At 41.2% G+C, this 18,026-nt stretch overlaps 1 long non-coding RNA gene across 2 annotated transcripts; it reads right to left on the bottom strand.

Annotated features, from left to right (window-relative positions):
- Window positions 1–14,334: 14,334 nt before the first annotated feature.
- On the bottom strand, window positions 14,335–17,403 carry LOC122045430. Of its 2 annotated transcripts, XR_006129985.1 has the most exons (3): window positions 16,830–17,403; window positions 16,573–16,746; window positions 14,335–14,757 (listed from the first exon to the last, which is right to left on the bottom strand). It is a non-coding gene; the product is annotated as an uncharacterized LOC122045430 (long non-coding RNA). The 2 variants fall into 2 exon arrangements; XR_006129984.1 differs by having other exon boundaries at window positions 14,335–16,746.
- Window positions 17,404–18,026: the final 623 nt, after the last annotated feature.

Raw genomic sequence — 18,026 nt, 5'->3', positions numbered from 1 at the left:
GCTCTTTTGGCGACTCGAGTGGTATAAACACCATCATGGTTTTGATGAAGGTTGTTATAGAATTCAGATATTAGGTCAAGATTGATGTCCCTTTCTAGGTAGACTACCGAATCAAGGTTATAATAGGCTAGGGTTTCGGATACAGAGGGACAAAATTCATCCATCCACTTTCGATCCACAGATCGACATGGAAGCAGCTTGAAAGTCCTCTGTTGAAATGCTAGCTCAAACTGGCGGTTTGGGAATCTACTGGAACTAGCTGGTTGGGGTCGAGAGGGTGCGGACTTGGATTTCTCAGCTGGGGACTTAGAAGAACTCTCACCGGATGCTTTCTTCCTAAATAGATAAAGATTTGGACACGGTCGGGGCAAATGGGAGTCCACGGGAGCCACACAGAGAGAACCGAGACAGCACACATAGAGAAACTGTGAAAAGAAGCTAAAAATGCTAAGCATGAACAAATCTCGGGAAGAAGGAGAGTTACCTGGGTGCCATTGAACTTTAGGCTAGGGCTTCCGAGGGCTAGAGCTTCTTCTATGGTTCGGCTAGTGGTCCGCGTGCAACGAGAAGAGAGTGAGGTTAGGGAAGGAGTCGGCTAGGGTTCCGCGTGAAAGAGGAAAAGAAGAAATCGAGAGGTTTTAATGGTTACTGATGGGTATACAGTTGATGAATTGATCGGACGGCTGTCCGATCAGTGAAATCCTGACCGATCAGGGAACGTCCTGATCGGTCAGGGATTGTCCTGATCGGTCGTGGGGACCGATCAGGGAGCTTCCTGATCGGTCCCTGGACCGATCAGATGTGGATCAGAAGGGTCGATGCGTGCCGGTGTCTCCTGATCGATCCCTGGATTGATCAGTGAACCTTCTGTGGTAAGGAATGTCCTGATCGGTCGCGGAGACCGATCAGGTATCGTATCGAAGAGGTTAAATCTCCTGATCGATCGTGGAGACCGATCAGGGAGCCTCCTGATCGGTCCCTGGACCGATCAGAGGTCGATCAGTAATGAGCATACGCCCCTGATCGGTCGTAGAGACCGATCAGATATCATGCTGATTGGTCCCTGGACCGATCAGTGTCTGATTGTCAGCGATTTCAGCCTCTGAAAATCTTATCAAAAGCTCTGAAATTTTGGTTTAACAGCTTCCAAGTTCATAACCTAGGATCCGGAGAGCCCACAGAACAGATTCAGTGATACCAATGAATATTTTCTAATGATGAGCTCTAATGGTTTGGAATTATTAGGGCTCGAAACTTTTTCAGACATGTCATAACAGATGTGCTGAATAAGTTTACTTTGTTTGCTTGTTTATTGAAACTATGATTTATAGTGAAACAAGTATCCAGGCTATCGGTTCAAAATATCTCCTTGTTATGAATAGTTCCAAGTTTGTCAAAATATTATTATTTTTTATTGTACCAAACTTGTCCCAAATTCAAACAGGAAGGTATCAAGCAAAGGTATCAATCAACACAACAAGGTTAGAGAATTTCTAGACATAGGTCCAACCAAGATTCCTTGGTTGGAATATATGAGTAAGATCTAGGAACCAATTACACATGAATTGTGTAAAGGTCTTCCCCATACTCAATCTATATCTCTTCAACCTAATTATTCAAGGGATGCATGATAGATTTTGAATAATTTGGTTGATCCTAGCATCTCACCCCATTTCTAGCAAACAAAAATATTTTGTTAAACCTTATAGTTTGTGTGAGATGTTCCCAAGTTGCCCAAATTATTGTCCCAATTACTCTTGTCATTTTAATAGTCCTTATTGATCATGGTGAAGTTCTAATGATCTAAGGAGCCAAACACATTCCCAACTCCCTCCTTAAATGACTAAATTCATTCTCCGGAAGGGGTTTGGTGAAAATATCAGCTATATTTGACTTTGACTCAACATATGTGAGTGCAATGTCTCCCCTAGCTACGTGATCTCTTATGAAGTGATGACGCACTTCAATGTGTTTGGTCCTCGAATGATGGACTGGATTTTTAGTTAGGTTGATCGTGCTAATGTTGTCACATAGCACTTGTACACTCTTATAAGAAAGTCCATAATCCTCTAGGGTGTGTATCATCCACAACAACTGTGATACACTCTCTCCCATGGCAATATATTCGGCCTCAGTCGTGGAGAGAGCAACACAATGTTGCTTCCGACTCGACCAACTAACTAAAGATGAACCTAAAAATTGGCAACCCCTACTAGTACTTTTCCGATCCAATTTGCATCCAGCATAATCGGAATCGGTATAGCCTATCAAATCAAAAGACTCCGTACGAGGGTACCACAGTCCTACTCTCATTGTGCCTTTGAGATATCTCAGAATTCTCTTAACTACAATTAAGTGAGATTCCTTGGCACAGACTTGATACCTAGCGCACATGCCCACAGCAAAGAGTATGTCCGGTCGACTAGCTGTGAGATATAGAAGACTACCAATCATGCTTCTATATTGCGTTAGATCAATTGGTTTTCCACTCTCATCATTGTCAAGGCGAGTGTTTGTCGCCATTGGAGTGGACACTTCCTTAGAGTCGCTCATATTGAATTTTCTAAGCATCTCTTTAGTGTATTTTGTCTGATGGACATAAATTCCATCTCGAGTTTGTTTGATTTCAAGTCCGAGGAAGAATGTCAACTCTCCTACTAGACTCATCTCAAACTCACTTTCCATGTGAGAGATAAATTCATTCAAATAGCCCTTGTTATTTGAGCCACAAATTATGTCATCGACATATACTTGGGCTACAAAAATGTTTTCACCATCTCTACGTAGAAATAGTGTTGGGTCTATTTGACCTCTTACAAATCCCTTCTCTAGTAAATATGTTGACAACCTTTCGTACCAAGCTCGTGGTGCTTGTTTAAGCCCATAAAGAGCTTTCTTGAGCTTGTATACGTGGTTTGGAGCTTCGGTACTCACAAACCCCGGTGGTTGCTCAACATAGACCTCTTCTTTAATGAAACCATTTAAGAAGGCAGATTTAACATCCATTTGATAGAGCTTGAAACCTCTATGTGCAGCAAAAGCTAGCATCAAACGAATGGACTCTAATCGGGCCACGGGAGCATAAGTCTCATCATAATCGAGACCTTCGACTTGACTATAGCCCTTGGCTACAAGTCTTGCCTTGTTTCTTACAACTTCTCCCTTTTGATTTAACTTATTTTTGAAGACCCATTTAGTTCCAATAATGGTGGTCTTCTTAGGTCTAGGAACTAAGTCCCACACTTGGCTCCTTTCAAATTGACCTAACTCATCTTGCATAGCTAAGATCCAATCAGGATCGTACAATGCCTCATCAACTAATTTTGGTTCAATATCTGAAATCAATGCGACTTCATTAGACTCATTTCTAAAGAATGACCTAGTCCTAACCCCTTGTTGAATGTCTCCCACAATTTGGTCTTGGGGATGACTAGTGGCTATCCTAGATTGTCTTGGTGTTGGTGGTGCCTCATGAATGGTCTCACTAGGCACAGGCAAGGACTCAATATCAGGCAAAGGGTCAGATTGAGTTCTTTGTTGCCTTTGTTCATCAACATCAGAGTCAACTTCGACTCTTTCTATGTTTCGATCATTCAAACTTAGCCTTCTAAGTTCAAATTGAATTTCTCCTACATCCCTTGATTGATCATTTAAGTTAGGGATTTCTTCAAAAGCTACATCAGAGGACTCTTCAATCAATTTAGTCCTATTGTTGTAGACTCGATAGGCTTTGCTGGTGAGCGAGTACCCAACCAGTATCCCTTCATCAGCCTTAGCCGTGAACTTTCCAAGATGATCCTTGGTGTTCAAAATAAACACCTTACAACCAAACACCCTAAGATGTTTAATTGTAGGTGGTTTCCCAAACCAAAGTTCATGAGGAGTCTTTCCTAAAAACCTATGTATCAGGATTCGGTTTTGCACATAGCAAGCTGTATTCACAGCTTCAGCCCATAAGTAACTCGGTAGAGAGTACTCATTGAGCATGCTTCGTGCAGCCTCTTGTAGGACTCGGTTCTTTCTCTCCACAATCCCATTTTGCTGTGGGGTCCTTGGAGTAGAGAACTCATGCCTATATCCCTTTTCTTGATAAAACTCTAAAAACCTATGATTTTGAAATTCCCCACCATGATCACTTCTAATGGTTTTAATTGTTGTCGATTTTTCATTTTCAGTTCTTCTACAAAAAGAGATAAAAATATCTATAGTTTGGTCCTTATGTTTCAAGAAGAAAGTCCATGTGTATCTAGTAAAATCATCAACTATTACCAAGCAATATCTACTTCCATTCAATGATATTACACTATTGCAATCAAATAGGTCCATGTGCAATAAATCTAAAGCAGTAGATGTACTTACAGTGCTTTTACCTTTATGAACACCTTTTGTTTGCTTACCCTTTTGACATGCATCACATAGTTTGGTCTTGTGGTACTTGATGCTGGGTAAGTCTCGCACTAATCCTTGGTTGGCCAACTTCCGGATGTTCTTCATGTTTACATGTGCCAACCTTCTATGCCATAGCCAAGACTCTTCTTCTTTCGACATGAAACACTTAATCAAAGCATTAGTAGCACTTTTAAACGATACTTGATAAATATTATCAACCCTTATGCCTACTAGTACCGTGTCAAGTGTGTCAATGTGTTTAACCAAACATTGACTTGAATGAAATTCAATTGTGTAACCCGTATCACACAATTGACTGACACTTAGGAGATTAAAAGTCATCCCCTTGACTAGAAGGACATTCTTGATATGGAGACATTCGGATATATGAATGTCTCCAACTCCTACTACCTTAAGGCTACCATTATTACCAAAAGACACATTACCTCTACTTTTGTTTTGAATGGTTGTAAACAGTGATCTGTCCCCGGTCATGTGCTTGGAGCATCCACTATCAACAAACCAAGTTGATAGACGCTCCCCCTTGACCAATGCCTACAGGACACGAAAGATAGATGTTTTAGGTACCCAAATCTTGGGACCTAATGCATCTACAATAAAAGACTTAGGCACCCATGCCTTTGTTACCTTCTTCCTAGTCTCATGAACCCTAGAAACATGCGATCTATGAAATTGGGTTCTTGACACTAAAGAAATAAAGCTAGACTCCTTAGGTTGGTATCCTAATCCAGCCTTGTTGTAGACCGCCCTTTGGGCATTTAGAATCATGTCTAGGGTCTTAGAGCTAGTTGAGAATTTCTCAAGCATTTTCTTGAGCTTCTCAACCTCACCCTTCAAGGCCTTGTTCTCATCCTCAAGAACCTCTAGATGTAGGTCATCAACCTCATCTTCCCTAAGGGCCCTCAAATTTTCTACTTCTTCTTTTAACAATTTATTTTCTGTTTTTGACTTTTTAAGCAATGTAGATAAGTGAGTGATAGTCTTATAACACTTTTCTATATGAGAAGAGGTTACCTCTTCATCATCCGACGATGATGAAGCCGCGGTTGAAGCGTCGCTCGAATCTCCCTCACTTTCGGAGTCCGAAACCTCCCTTGCCATGAGTGCTAATTGTCATGTGCTCTTTTCTATCTTCTCTTCTTCCTCCGATGAGCTTGATGAGGACTCATCCCAAGTGGCCCTGAGAGCCTTCTTCTTCTTGGCTCTTTCCTCCTTCTTTTTGGTTCGTTCCTCCTTCCTCTTTAACTTCGGACACTCGCTCCGAATGTGTCCTTTCTTGCTACACTCATAACATGTAACATTAGATTTATCAAAATTTTGATCATTAGTTTTACCTTTTCCTTTGTATCTTCGGCTTCTTCTCATAATCCTTCTTACGAAGTTCGCCATCTCACTTGATGATGATCCACTTTCATCATCGGATTCGGAGGAAGAGGTGGATGAGGAAATCTCCTTTTCCTTCTTCTTTTCCTTCTTCCTTCTTCCATCCTTGCTCTTTGGTCCTGTAAATAAAGCAATACCCTTCTCTTTTTGACCTTTGTTAGCAAGCTCATGAAGTTCCATCTCACAGAAAAATTCATCTAGTTTAACAATGGAAAGATCCTTGGATACCTTGTAGGCATCTACCATAGATGACCACAAGGCATTCCTAGGAAAAGATTTAAGAGCGTACCTTACTAGATCGCGATTCTCCACTCGTTCGTCCACAGAGAGTAGACCGTTGATGATCTCCTTGAATCTCCCATGAAGTTCACTTACTGTTTCATTGTCCTTCATGGTTAGATTTTGGAGCTGATTCAAAAATAGGTCCCTCTTGGCAATCCGAGAATCTCGAGTTCCCTCTTGGAGCTCGATGAGTTTGTTCCATAGGTCTCTTGCACTCGAGAACGGACCTACCTTGACGAGTTGGTCCTTGGCGATTCCACATTGCAAAGTGACCATAGCCTTGGCATCGGCTTGTGCTTTGCGGAGTTGTTCAGTAGACCACCTTGACGAATCGAGTTCCTTACCTTCTTCATCCTTTGGTGGTGCGAAACCTTCCTTGACTGAGAACCACATTACAATGTCGGTCTTGAGGTAATACTCCATGCGGCCCTTCCAATACTGAAAATCTGCTCCTTCGAAGTAGGGTGGTCGATTTGTGCTAAAGCCTTCCTTCATAGCCATCCTTGTTTGCTCTTTTGGGTGTTAATCCGAATCAAAGAGCCTCTTGCTCTGATACCACTTGTTGGGATCTTAGATGGCTAGAGGGGGGGTGAATAGCCTCTTTAAAAACTTAAGCAGAGAGTTCTACACAGAAACTGGTTAGCGCAGCGGAATAAGCAAACTAAAACAAAACGAAAACCAGCACACAAACACTGATACACAGATTGACAAGAACCAGCTAGGATAAGAACCAACAGCTAGGACAAGAACCAACAGCTAGCAAAGGTTCGAGTCGTATGTGACTACCCAGCAGTCTTCCCTGAAGAGTTACCAGGCTTAGCACCAGACAGGGAGATTGACTTTGAGATAGAGCTCATTCCCGGTACAAATCCTATCTCCAAAGCGCCTTATCGCATGGCTCCAGCAGAACTGAAGGAACTTCAGGAGCAACTACAGGAGCTGCTTGACAAGGGTTTCATACGCCCGAATCACTCACCATGGGGAGCGCCTGTATTGTTCGTGAAGAAGAAGGATGGAAGCATGCGACTGTGCATAGACTACAGATCACTGAACCAAGTCACGATCAAGAACAGGTATCCCCTTCCTAGAATCGATGACCTGTTCGACCAGCTGAAGGGAGCAGCAGTGTTCTCTAAGATAGATCTCAAATCAGGTTATCATCAGGTGAAGGTTAAAGAAGGGGATATACCTAAGACAGCATTCAGAACCAGATTCGGACACTACGAGTTCGTAGTCATGCCCTTCGGCGTGACCAATGCTCCAGCTACATTCATGGATCTCATGAACAGAGTATTCAGGGAGTATTTAGATAAGTTTGTTATCATGTTTATCGATGACATTCTTATCTACTCAGGAACTCAGAAAGAACACTCAGAGCACCTGAAACTAGTATTGCAGACCCTTCAGCAGAACCAGCTATATGCCAAGTTCACAAAATGTGAGTTTTGGCTCGATCAGGTGTCCTTCCTGGGTCACATCATCTCCAAGGATGGTATTATGGTAGATCCCAGCAAGATAGAAGCAGTAAGTAACTGGAAGAGACCTAAGAACGCCAGTGAAATCAGAAGCTTTCTGGGATTAGCAGGATATTACAGAAAGTTTGTAGAGGACTTCTCCAGGATAGCCTCCCCACTGACAGCTCTTACCAGAAAGAACAGAGGACTGTGAGAACAGCTTCAGCGAGCTAAAAAGGAGATTGACCAGTGCTCCCATTTTGGCTCTACCAGACGACACCAGCAGCTTTGACATCTATAGTGATGCCTCTAAGTTGGGTCTAGGAGCAGTACTGATGCAAAACGGCAAGGTGATCGCCTATGCCTCCAGACAACTCAAGGATTATGAGAAGAATTACCCTACTCATGACCTTGAGCTTGCAGCAGTAGTGTTCGCTCTCAAAATTTGGAGACATTACTTATATGGAGCTCAGTGCAGAGTGTATACAGATCATCAGAGTCTGAAGTACTTCTTCACTCAGAAGGATCTGAACATGCGATAGCGAAGATGGCTTGAGCTGGTCAAAGACTACGATATAGACATCCTCTACCATCCCGGGGAAGCCAATAAGGTAGCCGACGCACTTAGCAGAAAATTCAGTACTATTTATCAACCATGTCACCGCCCTTACGAAGGAGATCGTAGATTTCGGTCTTGAACTCATCGTTGGACAGCTCTACAATGACCTTAGAGTCTACCTTGCTTGGTGATATTCACTCAGCTCCCGAAATTCGAAAAATCAAGCAAGGGCTAGCGTAATCGAAAGTGGAGAATTCAGAGTGTCCGATAGCGGGTGTTGTACTTTGGTGACAGACACTGTGTTCCAGATCGGGAGGAGCTACGAGACAGATTTTAGATGAGGCTCACAAGACTCCCTATGCGATGCATCCAGGTTCCACCAAAATGTATCAAGACATGAAGAACCGTTTTTGGTGGCCCGGGATGAAGCGAGACATCGCCAGATATGTTAGCATCTGCCTCACCTGTCAGAGGGTCAAGGCAGAACATCAGCGACCAGGAGGAGTTCTGCAGCCTATACAGATTCCAGAATGGAAGTGGGAGGATATCTCTATGGATTTCATAGTGGGACTGCCCAGAACCACGAATGGTTTTGATGCCATCTGGGTAATAGTCGACAGGTTGACTAAATCAGCCCACTTCTTAGCTATCAAGATATCCTACTCCATGGAGAAGCTAGCTCAGTTGTATCTCCAGGAGATCGTCAGACTACATGGAGTCCCACGAACCATCATTTCAGACAGAGACAGCAGATTCACATCACACTTCTGGGAGTGTGTACATCAGCTTTGGGCACGAAGCTAAAGTTCAGCACAGCCTTCCATCCTCAGACAGATGGACAGACGGAGCGAGTAAATCAGGTACTCGAAGATATGCTCCGAGCATGTGCCCTAGATTTCAAAGGAAGTTGGTGCAAATATCTGAGTCTAGCAGAATTTGCATACAACAACAGCTATCAGGCCACTATCGGCATGGCACCTTATGAGGCTCTCTATGGGCGGAGGTGTAGATCTCCAATCTGCTGGTATGAGAGTGGTGAACAGAAAGAACTAGAGCTTCAGACAGATCTAGTAGCAGATACCACAGCAGCTATACAGCAGATCCGCCAGAAGAGCTATGCTGATACACAGCGCAGACCCTTAGAGTTTTTAGTTGGGGATACAGTGTTCCTCAGAGTAGCTCCCATGAAGGGAGTAATGCGTTTTGGTAAAAAGGGCAAGCTAAGTCCCAGATAGGTGGGACCATACCTTATCAGCAGAAGAGTGTGCAAGGTAGCATATGAGCTAGTGCTACCCCAGGAAATGTCAGCTGTCCACAACGTATTTCATGTCTCTATGCTGAAGAAGCATACCCCAGATGCCACCCAGGTGATTGAGCCCCAGTCGGTACAGATCCGTGAGGACCTCAGCTATGATAGTCGGCCTATTCAGATAATAGACCGAGCAGTTAAGAAATTGCGGAACAAGGAAGTACCATTAGTCAAAGTCATTTGGCACAGTCACACCGCAGAAGAGGCAACTTGGGAGACAGAAGCCAGCATGAGACAGAAGTACCCAGAATTATTCTAAGTTCGAGGACGAACTTTTTATAAGGTATGGGGGATTGTAACGCCCGAAAATTTTCAAACTTGCATTAGAATTATTCTAGGATTTTTCTGGAATTTTTAGATATTTTTTCGGAATTTTCCGAGTAGCGGAAGTAGCAAAAATAATTAGAAAAATAAAAAGGCTTAAGCGGGAATCGAACCTGGAACCTCTCGGGTCCGCTAAACCTTTAGTTAGCCTTAGTAACCAGTGAACCCAGCAGGGCCGTGCTGAAAGAAAGAGGAAACAGTTATATTTATATTAGAGTTGGGTTCAATTACCCACTTGATATAAATTAAGAACTTAAGTTGGGGTTTGGGTTATTTTATTTCTTTGGTTCGGCAAATCTCTCCCTCTCCAAAACCCTCACGCCGACGCCAACCCTCTTCCCTCTCCTTCTCTCGGCGCCAACAACCAAACAACACTCGGGTTCCATCCCTAGGGTCCCAAGGATATTTTCCGGCGACGATTTCAGCACGAGGACGTTTCCCTTCGCGAGTAGAGCACGTGGGCGCGAGTAAATCGTCAAAAGGGTCATCTCCACCGAAATTCCAGCGATTAGAATCGTAAGAAACTTCATATACGAGGTAAGAAACCCCTCACCTGCAGTATAATAGCTACCGTTTGATTTTCTGTGCATTAGTTTAGTTATATGCGTATGTTTTCGACACGTATGGTGTATTTAACCCTCCTCGCAGGTTTAGGGATTTAGTGAGTACCTTTAGATGGGCCGGACACGTCTTTCTCCTTCAGTTGGAGGTTTAGATGTTGTTGGGTGCCTAAAGGTAGTCTCCCTAATAGAGAAGGGAGTTAAAGCACACTAGGTGTTCGATTAAATAACCAGCTTAGAAAAGAATGCAACTTAGGCATTTTTATTAGCACAGTTGAATGCATTAGAAGCATCTAAATTAGTAAATCAGTTTATTCTAGCTTATATGGGACTACGGTCCAATGGGTGGGCTCCCACAGTCGCCTCTAGGTTCAGACAACCTAGCTCTAGGTTCAGATAACCTAGAAACAGCAATTTAGAACAGTTTAGCTATACTCAGTATTTTACTTTTCAGTTGGCACTGTACTGGATTAGATATCCATTGGGCTGGGCTCCCATAGTCGGTCCCTAGGTTTAGATAACCTAGTAGCTCTACTAAATTCGGGACTTGCAACCCCGGGTCTAGTTAGAGAGCACGTACAGTTGCCGGTGTAGATCAGCAACATGTTTAGTATTTTCACTTATTATATGTATATGGTTTTCAACCTTTCATAAAGTAGTTCGTGAATTCAGTACAGTTCTAGCAGTAGCTCAGTATTAGCATAGCTCAGTTCTTAGTATCAGTTTAGTTTTTCCCTGTGAATATGCATGATGACTTCATGCTCAGCTTTAGATATGTCATGATTGTATGCTTCTATGTCATGTCATGCTTAGTTTATTCAGTATATCCAGCATATGTTTTAAACAGCATGATTTAAAATCATATTTGCATCGTTGCATATTTTTGTGAGGTAGATGGTTTCTTACTAAGCTTTTTAGCTTATAGATACTACTTTTCTTATACTGCAGATAAAGGTAAAGAAAAAGTGGACCAGTAGCGGAGGCTGGAGGTCAATGCAGATCAAGATGTGTGTGGCAGGAACTGGAATAAAAGATTCTAAGGGATTTTAGCAAGTTTTACTTAAGCATCAGAACTTTACAGTATTTTGTTATTTGCACTCTAGTTGTCAATCACTATGAATTAGTTAGCTATGCACTCTATTATGCTTAGAACCCTTCTCTTATGATGTGAGAATGTTAGTTTCCATTGTTAGAGTGTTTCCTAGCCTTGTTAGAATTGTTGTGTGAGGTTTTGGCACGCCAAAGTGCTGAAATCAGAGTCCCCGGGCGAAATCGCATCAGTGTACTCCTGGATCGGTCGACCGATCCAGGACACACTGATCGATCCCTGGATCGGTCACCGACCGATCCAAAGCCTTAGAGCTTGCGAAGCTCTGAGGCTTGGATCGGTCGGTGACCGATCCGGACATATACCGATCGGTTGGATCGGTCGGACCGATCGATTGAAACAAACGACCCGATCGATCGTGGATCGATCGGCGTCTGTAGGTAGTTGGGAAGTTTAGTTCTAGTCCCTAGTTCAGTTGGGATGTCCAGTTTCCCTCCTTAGCATGTGTACACAACAAAGAAGGTCTTTAGACCTTTCTTACCATTGTATCCGTCCTTAGTAGAGTAAAATTTTAATTAGCCCGACTTCGCACAGTGTAGCTTAGCATAATTGTAGCGACCGGCCTTACGTGGAAGGTGGGTCGTTACAGAGTGGTATCAGAGCAGAATTCCATACTTCCTACACACACATCAGCATTGTACCTGCAGCTTCCAAGTAAGAATACCTCTACTTTATTTATGCCCCTTGTTTTGTTATTACAGTTCATGTTTATATGTCTATTGCTTGTTAGTATGTGATAGTTTTAAACATGATATCAGTAGTTATATAACTGTAATTACCTTAGTTATGTTATGTTCTCTATGTCTTTAGAAATGGCACGAGGACGCCCAGCTAGAAGGGCACTAGCTACTGAGCCCCAGCAAGAGGCAGGCAGTTCAGTGCCTCCTCCAGACCTTACGGCAATGTATTAGAGACGCCTCGAATCGGGGGGCGCATGAATCTACAGTATAGCGATTATATATATATATATATATATATATATATATATATATATATATATATATATATATATTTATATATGTTGCGGACAAAGTCGAGCGGACCGCTGCGGACATGTCTTCCTGATCGGTCACCAGACCGATCAGGGAACCTCCTGATCGGTCTCTGGGCCGATCAGGGAACCGATCATTTTTTGATCGGTCTACAGATCGATCAGGAGGTTCCCTGATCAGTCCAGAGACCGATCAGGAAGTTCCGTGATCGGACTGGTGACCGATCAGGAAGGTAAATCCGTAGCGGTTCGCACGGCTTTATTCGCAGCATATCATTTCTGTATATATATATATATATAAAATAAATCAGTGTCATGATTATTCCGTGAAATGATATTAAAAAAATTTATGATGATTACTGCAATCGTTCCGATTAACCATGGTGTTGATTCTCCAAACAGCAGCACCACCACCACCACTGCCCGCCCTATTTGTGTTTGTTTAATCATTAATGCATGCCACTCATGACACCTTCACAATCTTGCCAACCCTACGGGCTGATCAACTCACTGCATGCTGCTGTCTCTCGCTCCAAATCTCAACCAGCAAAAGCGAAATCTAACTGACGACCAGTCGGATAAAAGGGAAACATATATCCTTTTGTAGAAAAGAGGACGATTACATTTATCCCCGATGTTCCTCCGAGAGTTAAATTACAAAAGGAAACCGTAAGCCATGATTGCAAATAAATTAAAGCTCCATTTAAAAGATGACTTCATTAGCACTGCTGCATACATAATCGCCGCCTGACTAAAGGTAAAGGATACATAAGAAGAGAATAAAACTAGACCTCGCTTTTCATGTCTAGTCCTTGCCTTCCACACCACCCTCAAATGCGCCATCTTTTTCAAACTTATAGTTGATTACGGGGTGTCATCATGTTCTTCATCTAGTGACAATAAAGAGCTAGAGAATATACTAGTGTTAGGCAAAGGTCCAATCCATGAGCCAGCCAGCAACAATGGCATACATCTTCCTTACTTGACGCATGTTTTGTTTTTGGATACACAGGCATGCACTTGGACATCATGTGCGCATTAAGAGAATTGAGGCAAGCGTCTAGAAAAAACGTATGACAAGAATAATATTTCAACGCGGAAAGAAGCCATTGTTGGCACATATTCTATGGTTGTTCCATAAGATATACAGCCATGCATATCACGTTGATTTGAGTAGTTCAAGTGAAGTGCAAGAATTAATACGATTGACGTACGTGTTCGTCGACGAACAGCTAAATGAACATTAATTAAGAAGAGTTCCACTAATAGCAATATTATTTAATTGCTATTTTACTTGGCAAATGTTAATCTTCTAGACAATCGTACTCGTCGTCGCTTTCATTCTTTAAGATTAAACCTCCATGACAGTAATGCTTATTCTGATTAGAGGTGATTAGGTGATTAGTTTGGTCGGACAAAATTTTCTTCCACTAGGATAAATTAGGAGGCGAATTTGTAGTGCTTCCTAAATTTTGAACTCTAGGTGCATGGGAACCCCCAAGGTGTACTAAACTCTCAAGCATCCCTTAGCCTCCCGATCTAATAGGTCTCCGTGCTGCTTAACCTCTCGGCCTCTCGCACTACAATAAATTTAACTCCTCTCGGCCTCTCGCACTACAATAAATTTAACTCCTCTCGGTCTCTCGCACTACAATAAATTTAACTTTTTGTAGTGCGCAATTATTTTATCCGCAATGTGTATTACATGTTGTACAACTCCAAACTGTTAAAAGTCATAACAAATTAACAACATGCGGCCACGTGTTATGGATAATAACATTCGTAGCGTGGGGCCGTGCACTACGGATAATAGCATTCGCAACGCCCGGTCATACGTTGCAAATAATAACATATAAAAAATAAATAAATAAATACCACATATATAATTATCAACACCATACAATTATCAATAATATTTATTTAAAATATATAATCCAAAATTAAAATTTAAACATAATCACAATTCATACAACACTTATTCATCTAATAATCATTTTACAAAGCTCACAAATCTTTATAAATCAACTCCAAATGTTTTACAAAAAACTTTGAATAACTAACAATCAAAGAAATATAATAAAAGACAGTACAATATAATTAAGAATATCCTTTGAAGAATCAGAAGGTCTTAATGAAGGCATCCTCACTCCACTTCCAAAAGCTTGTCCAACAATATCTTACCTTTGATTAGTATAAGCCAAGGAGGAGCCTGAGGTCCTAGAGTTGAAAGAAAATTGATGTAATCTTCAGGGTTCATCTCCACGAACTTTGTCATAATTTGCATTTTTGACAGCCAGATGAATCTTGTTTTTAGAAACTATCTCCAAGAACCCTTCTAGAGATAATAATGTTGACAAGCTATGCAATATATGAGTTTCTGGAAACAAGATATACTTGGTAACATTATCTATGTTAACATCAAGCGGTGTAAATACAATCAGAGCATAGTAGAGTTACTAAATTATTAAATCCAACTATAAAAACCAATAGCACGAATTTCTAATACATTTCTATATTCTAGTGCACTTGATCATAATTCAATATCTTGAACTACCACAGCGTACCAAAGTTTACCAAAAAGGAGAACTGGTGGAAAGATCTCCAATTAACACCTAATATAGGTGATAGAGCCCCATTATAAGAACATGTCTTATTCTAGCAATGATTTTTTCTAACTTTAATTAATTCAAGTACATGGTTTTAGATATTTTGACATCCTTCATGCAAAAGATTGATGGGATTAGATTAAAGCTTCATACACCCATATGGTTGAAACATAAGTCTTAAAAAATGACTGAATTGACATCGAATATAATAAAAACAAATATGATCATATAAATAAGAAAAATCAGTAACTACCATGTAAAGGAATGTTGACACTACCAAAGTAATTAAAAAATCAACTTTGTTGTCACTAGGTTTAGCATATAGCCTCTGGGAGATAGGAATGTTATTTTCTGGATTTACTTGATCTGCAACATGCACCATAAGATACATTAAGTTTATAGTGATAAAATTAAGATTGGGTCAAAAAATTGAAATTTAGATGTTGGTTAACATTATGGACATTACCACTTTTTTTTTCCACGATTGATATTACTATTGCCGCCAACATCATTCCCAATACCTCTACCAATGCCACCTCTAGCAATCTAATTTTACAAACATCATTCCCAATACCGCTACCAATACCACATCTCTAAAGGTAGAGAGGTGAAACTTATATAAAAAAAAGTCAGTTGTGGTATAAGGGAGTACAAAAGACTATTAGTTTAAAGAAGACATGTTTAAAATAATCTTAAAGTTGTACAAATTAAGAAACTATGAATATGTATAAAGGAACTAAAATTGAGGCAAACAACATTGATAGGTACAACAAAGGCTAAAAGCATTTGTTAAGTTTTATAAAAAGTTAAGAACTAAGGAAAAGAAAAAAGTTATTGTTGGATTGTAGAGTTCGGAAAGGAAAATAAAGAGACTTAAGTAATATTAGATATATAAAGGATTGAGAGGTGAATAAGAGAAAAGATAAAGATTCTTTGAATTAATTTGGCTTTATGTATAAACAACTAATAGAAAAGAACATAGTGAAATGAAGATGCATTTACATATATATAATTGTTATCAACTTAGAAAAAGAATGACTGTGGCTTTTGAATTTTGATAACTTTTGTGGTAAGTTTTAAAGAAGAAGAGAAAATCTAGTAACTTTTCTAAGGACGGGATAGCGAAAGCCCCAAAAGTCTATGTCATGGTATTAGTATCACAATAAGGTACGTATTTATAGAGGGAAGAGAAACATTACCTCTTAAATTGTGAGTGAGAAGAAAATGGTGGCTCAATGGATGGATAAACTCTATGTATTTATATGATGAGAAGAGATTGACATCTCTCATAGATACACCCAAAAGAAAAGTAAATGTTCAACAATTAAAATGAGCATACAATCGATAATTCAATAGCTTCTAGTAGAACATGGAGGCAAGCTAGTCAAACATCTTCATCCACTAATAGATGTCAAGAAAACTACCAAAATTAAGTATACAAGTCCAAGCATAAATTCATCTTGGTTCAATATTGATGATCACATTAATCATGATTCCAAAAACTTTGTCAAACACCTAAATAAGGGAAAGTTTGATATGCTTTTATATAAAGATAACAAGAAGAAAATTTGATCAAGAGGAATCACCTTGCGTAACTCATCCTAGAGCTTATAGAACGAGATGCACGATGTGAGCTCATGGAAAATTTTATCAAGAACCTACTCGAATGGGAAGAAATCCCATTCCTTGCAAGGCCGCCTCAACTGAAGCTTCACCTCGACGCCACCACCAACATTCCTAAAAGAGCCGGATTGGCATGGCTACAACAATCCCCCAAAAGAATCAATCAACAAATGTTGAAAAATGGAAGAGGAACAAGAAGAGCAAAAGAAGAGTAACATACTAGGGCAGATCGTGTGAAGAAGATTAGGGCAGTGCGAAGAAGATATTAGGGCAGGGTGAAGGGTCGCCTCGGCGTCGGGGGCCGAGGTGAAGATACGAAGAGAACATCGATTTGTCGGAGTCAATCGCCTCACATCCAGATTCGATTTACTGTTTGACGAAGGAGGCGAAGGGATGCAATGAGGAAATTTTGGGCATGTCTCGGGGGCGGCGCCGAGAGCTCGAAGAGGGAGTGGGGGTGCCGAGAGCTCGAAGAGGGAGTGGGGGTGCCGAGAGCTCGAAGAGGGGACGGAAAGGGGAAGTCATGGCGTGGCGATGGGGGGCGGCGTTGATAGGGTTGCGGGGCTTGCAGGGAGGGTTGCAGGGCGACGCCGAGAGCTTGAAGAGGGAGTGGGGGTGCCAAGAGATCGAAGAGGGGACGGAAAGGGGAAGGTATGGGGGCGGCGCTGATAGGGTTGCGGGGCTTGTAGGGAGGGTCGAGGGCGGCGCCAAGAACTTGAAGAGGGAGCGAGGGTGCCAAGAGGTCGAAGAGGGCACGGAAAGGGGTTGGCGCTTGTGGTGATAGGAGGTGGCGCTTGAGGGAGGCTCGAAGTAGTTCGGATCCTCTGTCCCGAACTGTCTCTGTCTCCATACTAATCGGACGGTTCAGATTGTATTTTAAGGCATCATGATATTTTTAAGATGTGTACAATAATCTTGTGATATGTAATGCATCCTTGAGATGCAATCTGGACCGTCCGATCGACAATGAGACATGGGGACAGAGACAGTTCGGGACAGAGGATCCGAACTGGGCTTGAAGGGCTTGCGCGAAGGGCACCGAATCATTAAGATCAGGGGATTTTGGCGGAGAGAGAGGCTTTTTTTTCTAGAAGTGAAAAGCAGGGCTTTTTTATAGACATGTGGCAATAAAATAAAATTTTTAAGTGCATCCACAGCTGACTGTACTGTTAAAAATATTATTAACAGTATATCTTACGTATTGTAGATATTCTATTATTAATTAATATTAATAATATACATTGAGTGCTTTTAAAATTATATTTAATAGTAAATTATTTTTATTTGCTATTATTTATAGAAATATAATAGTTTTCACAGTGTGTTTTATTTGGCACGTTAACAGCACGCTATAAATATGTGTTGTTGATGATGTACTGTGGAAAGTCATATTTATTATATTGTCGGGCCTTTCGAT

This window comes from Zingiber officinale, chromosome 2B (genome assembly GCF_018446385.1).
Source record: "Zingiber officinale cultivar Zhangliang chromosome 2B, Zo_v1.1, whole genome shotgun sequence".
Classification (NCBI taxonomy): domain Eukaryota; kingdom Viridiplantae; phylum Streptophyta; class Magnoliopsida; order Zingiberales; family Zingiberaceae; genus Zingiber; species Zingiber officinale.
The sequence above is the reverse complement of the archived record's forward strand: the minus strand, read 5'-3'. Positions and strand labels throughout refer to the sequence as shown.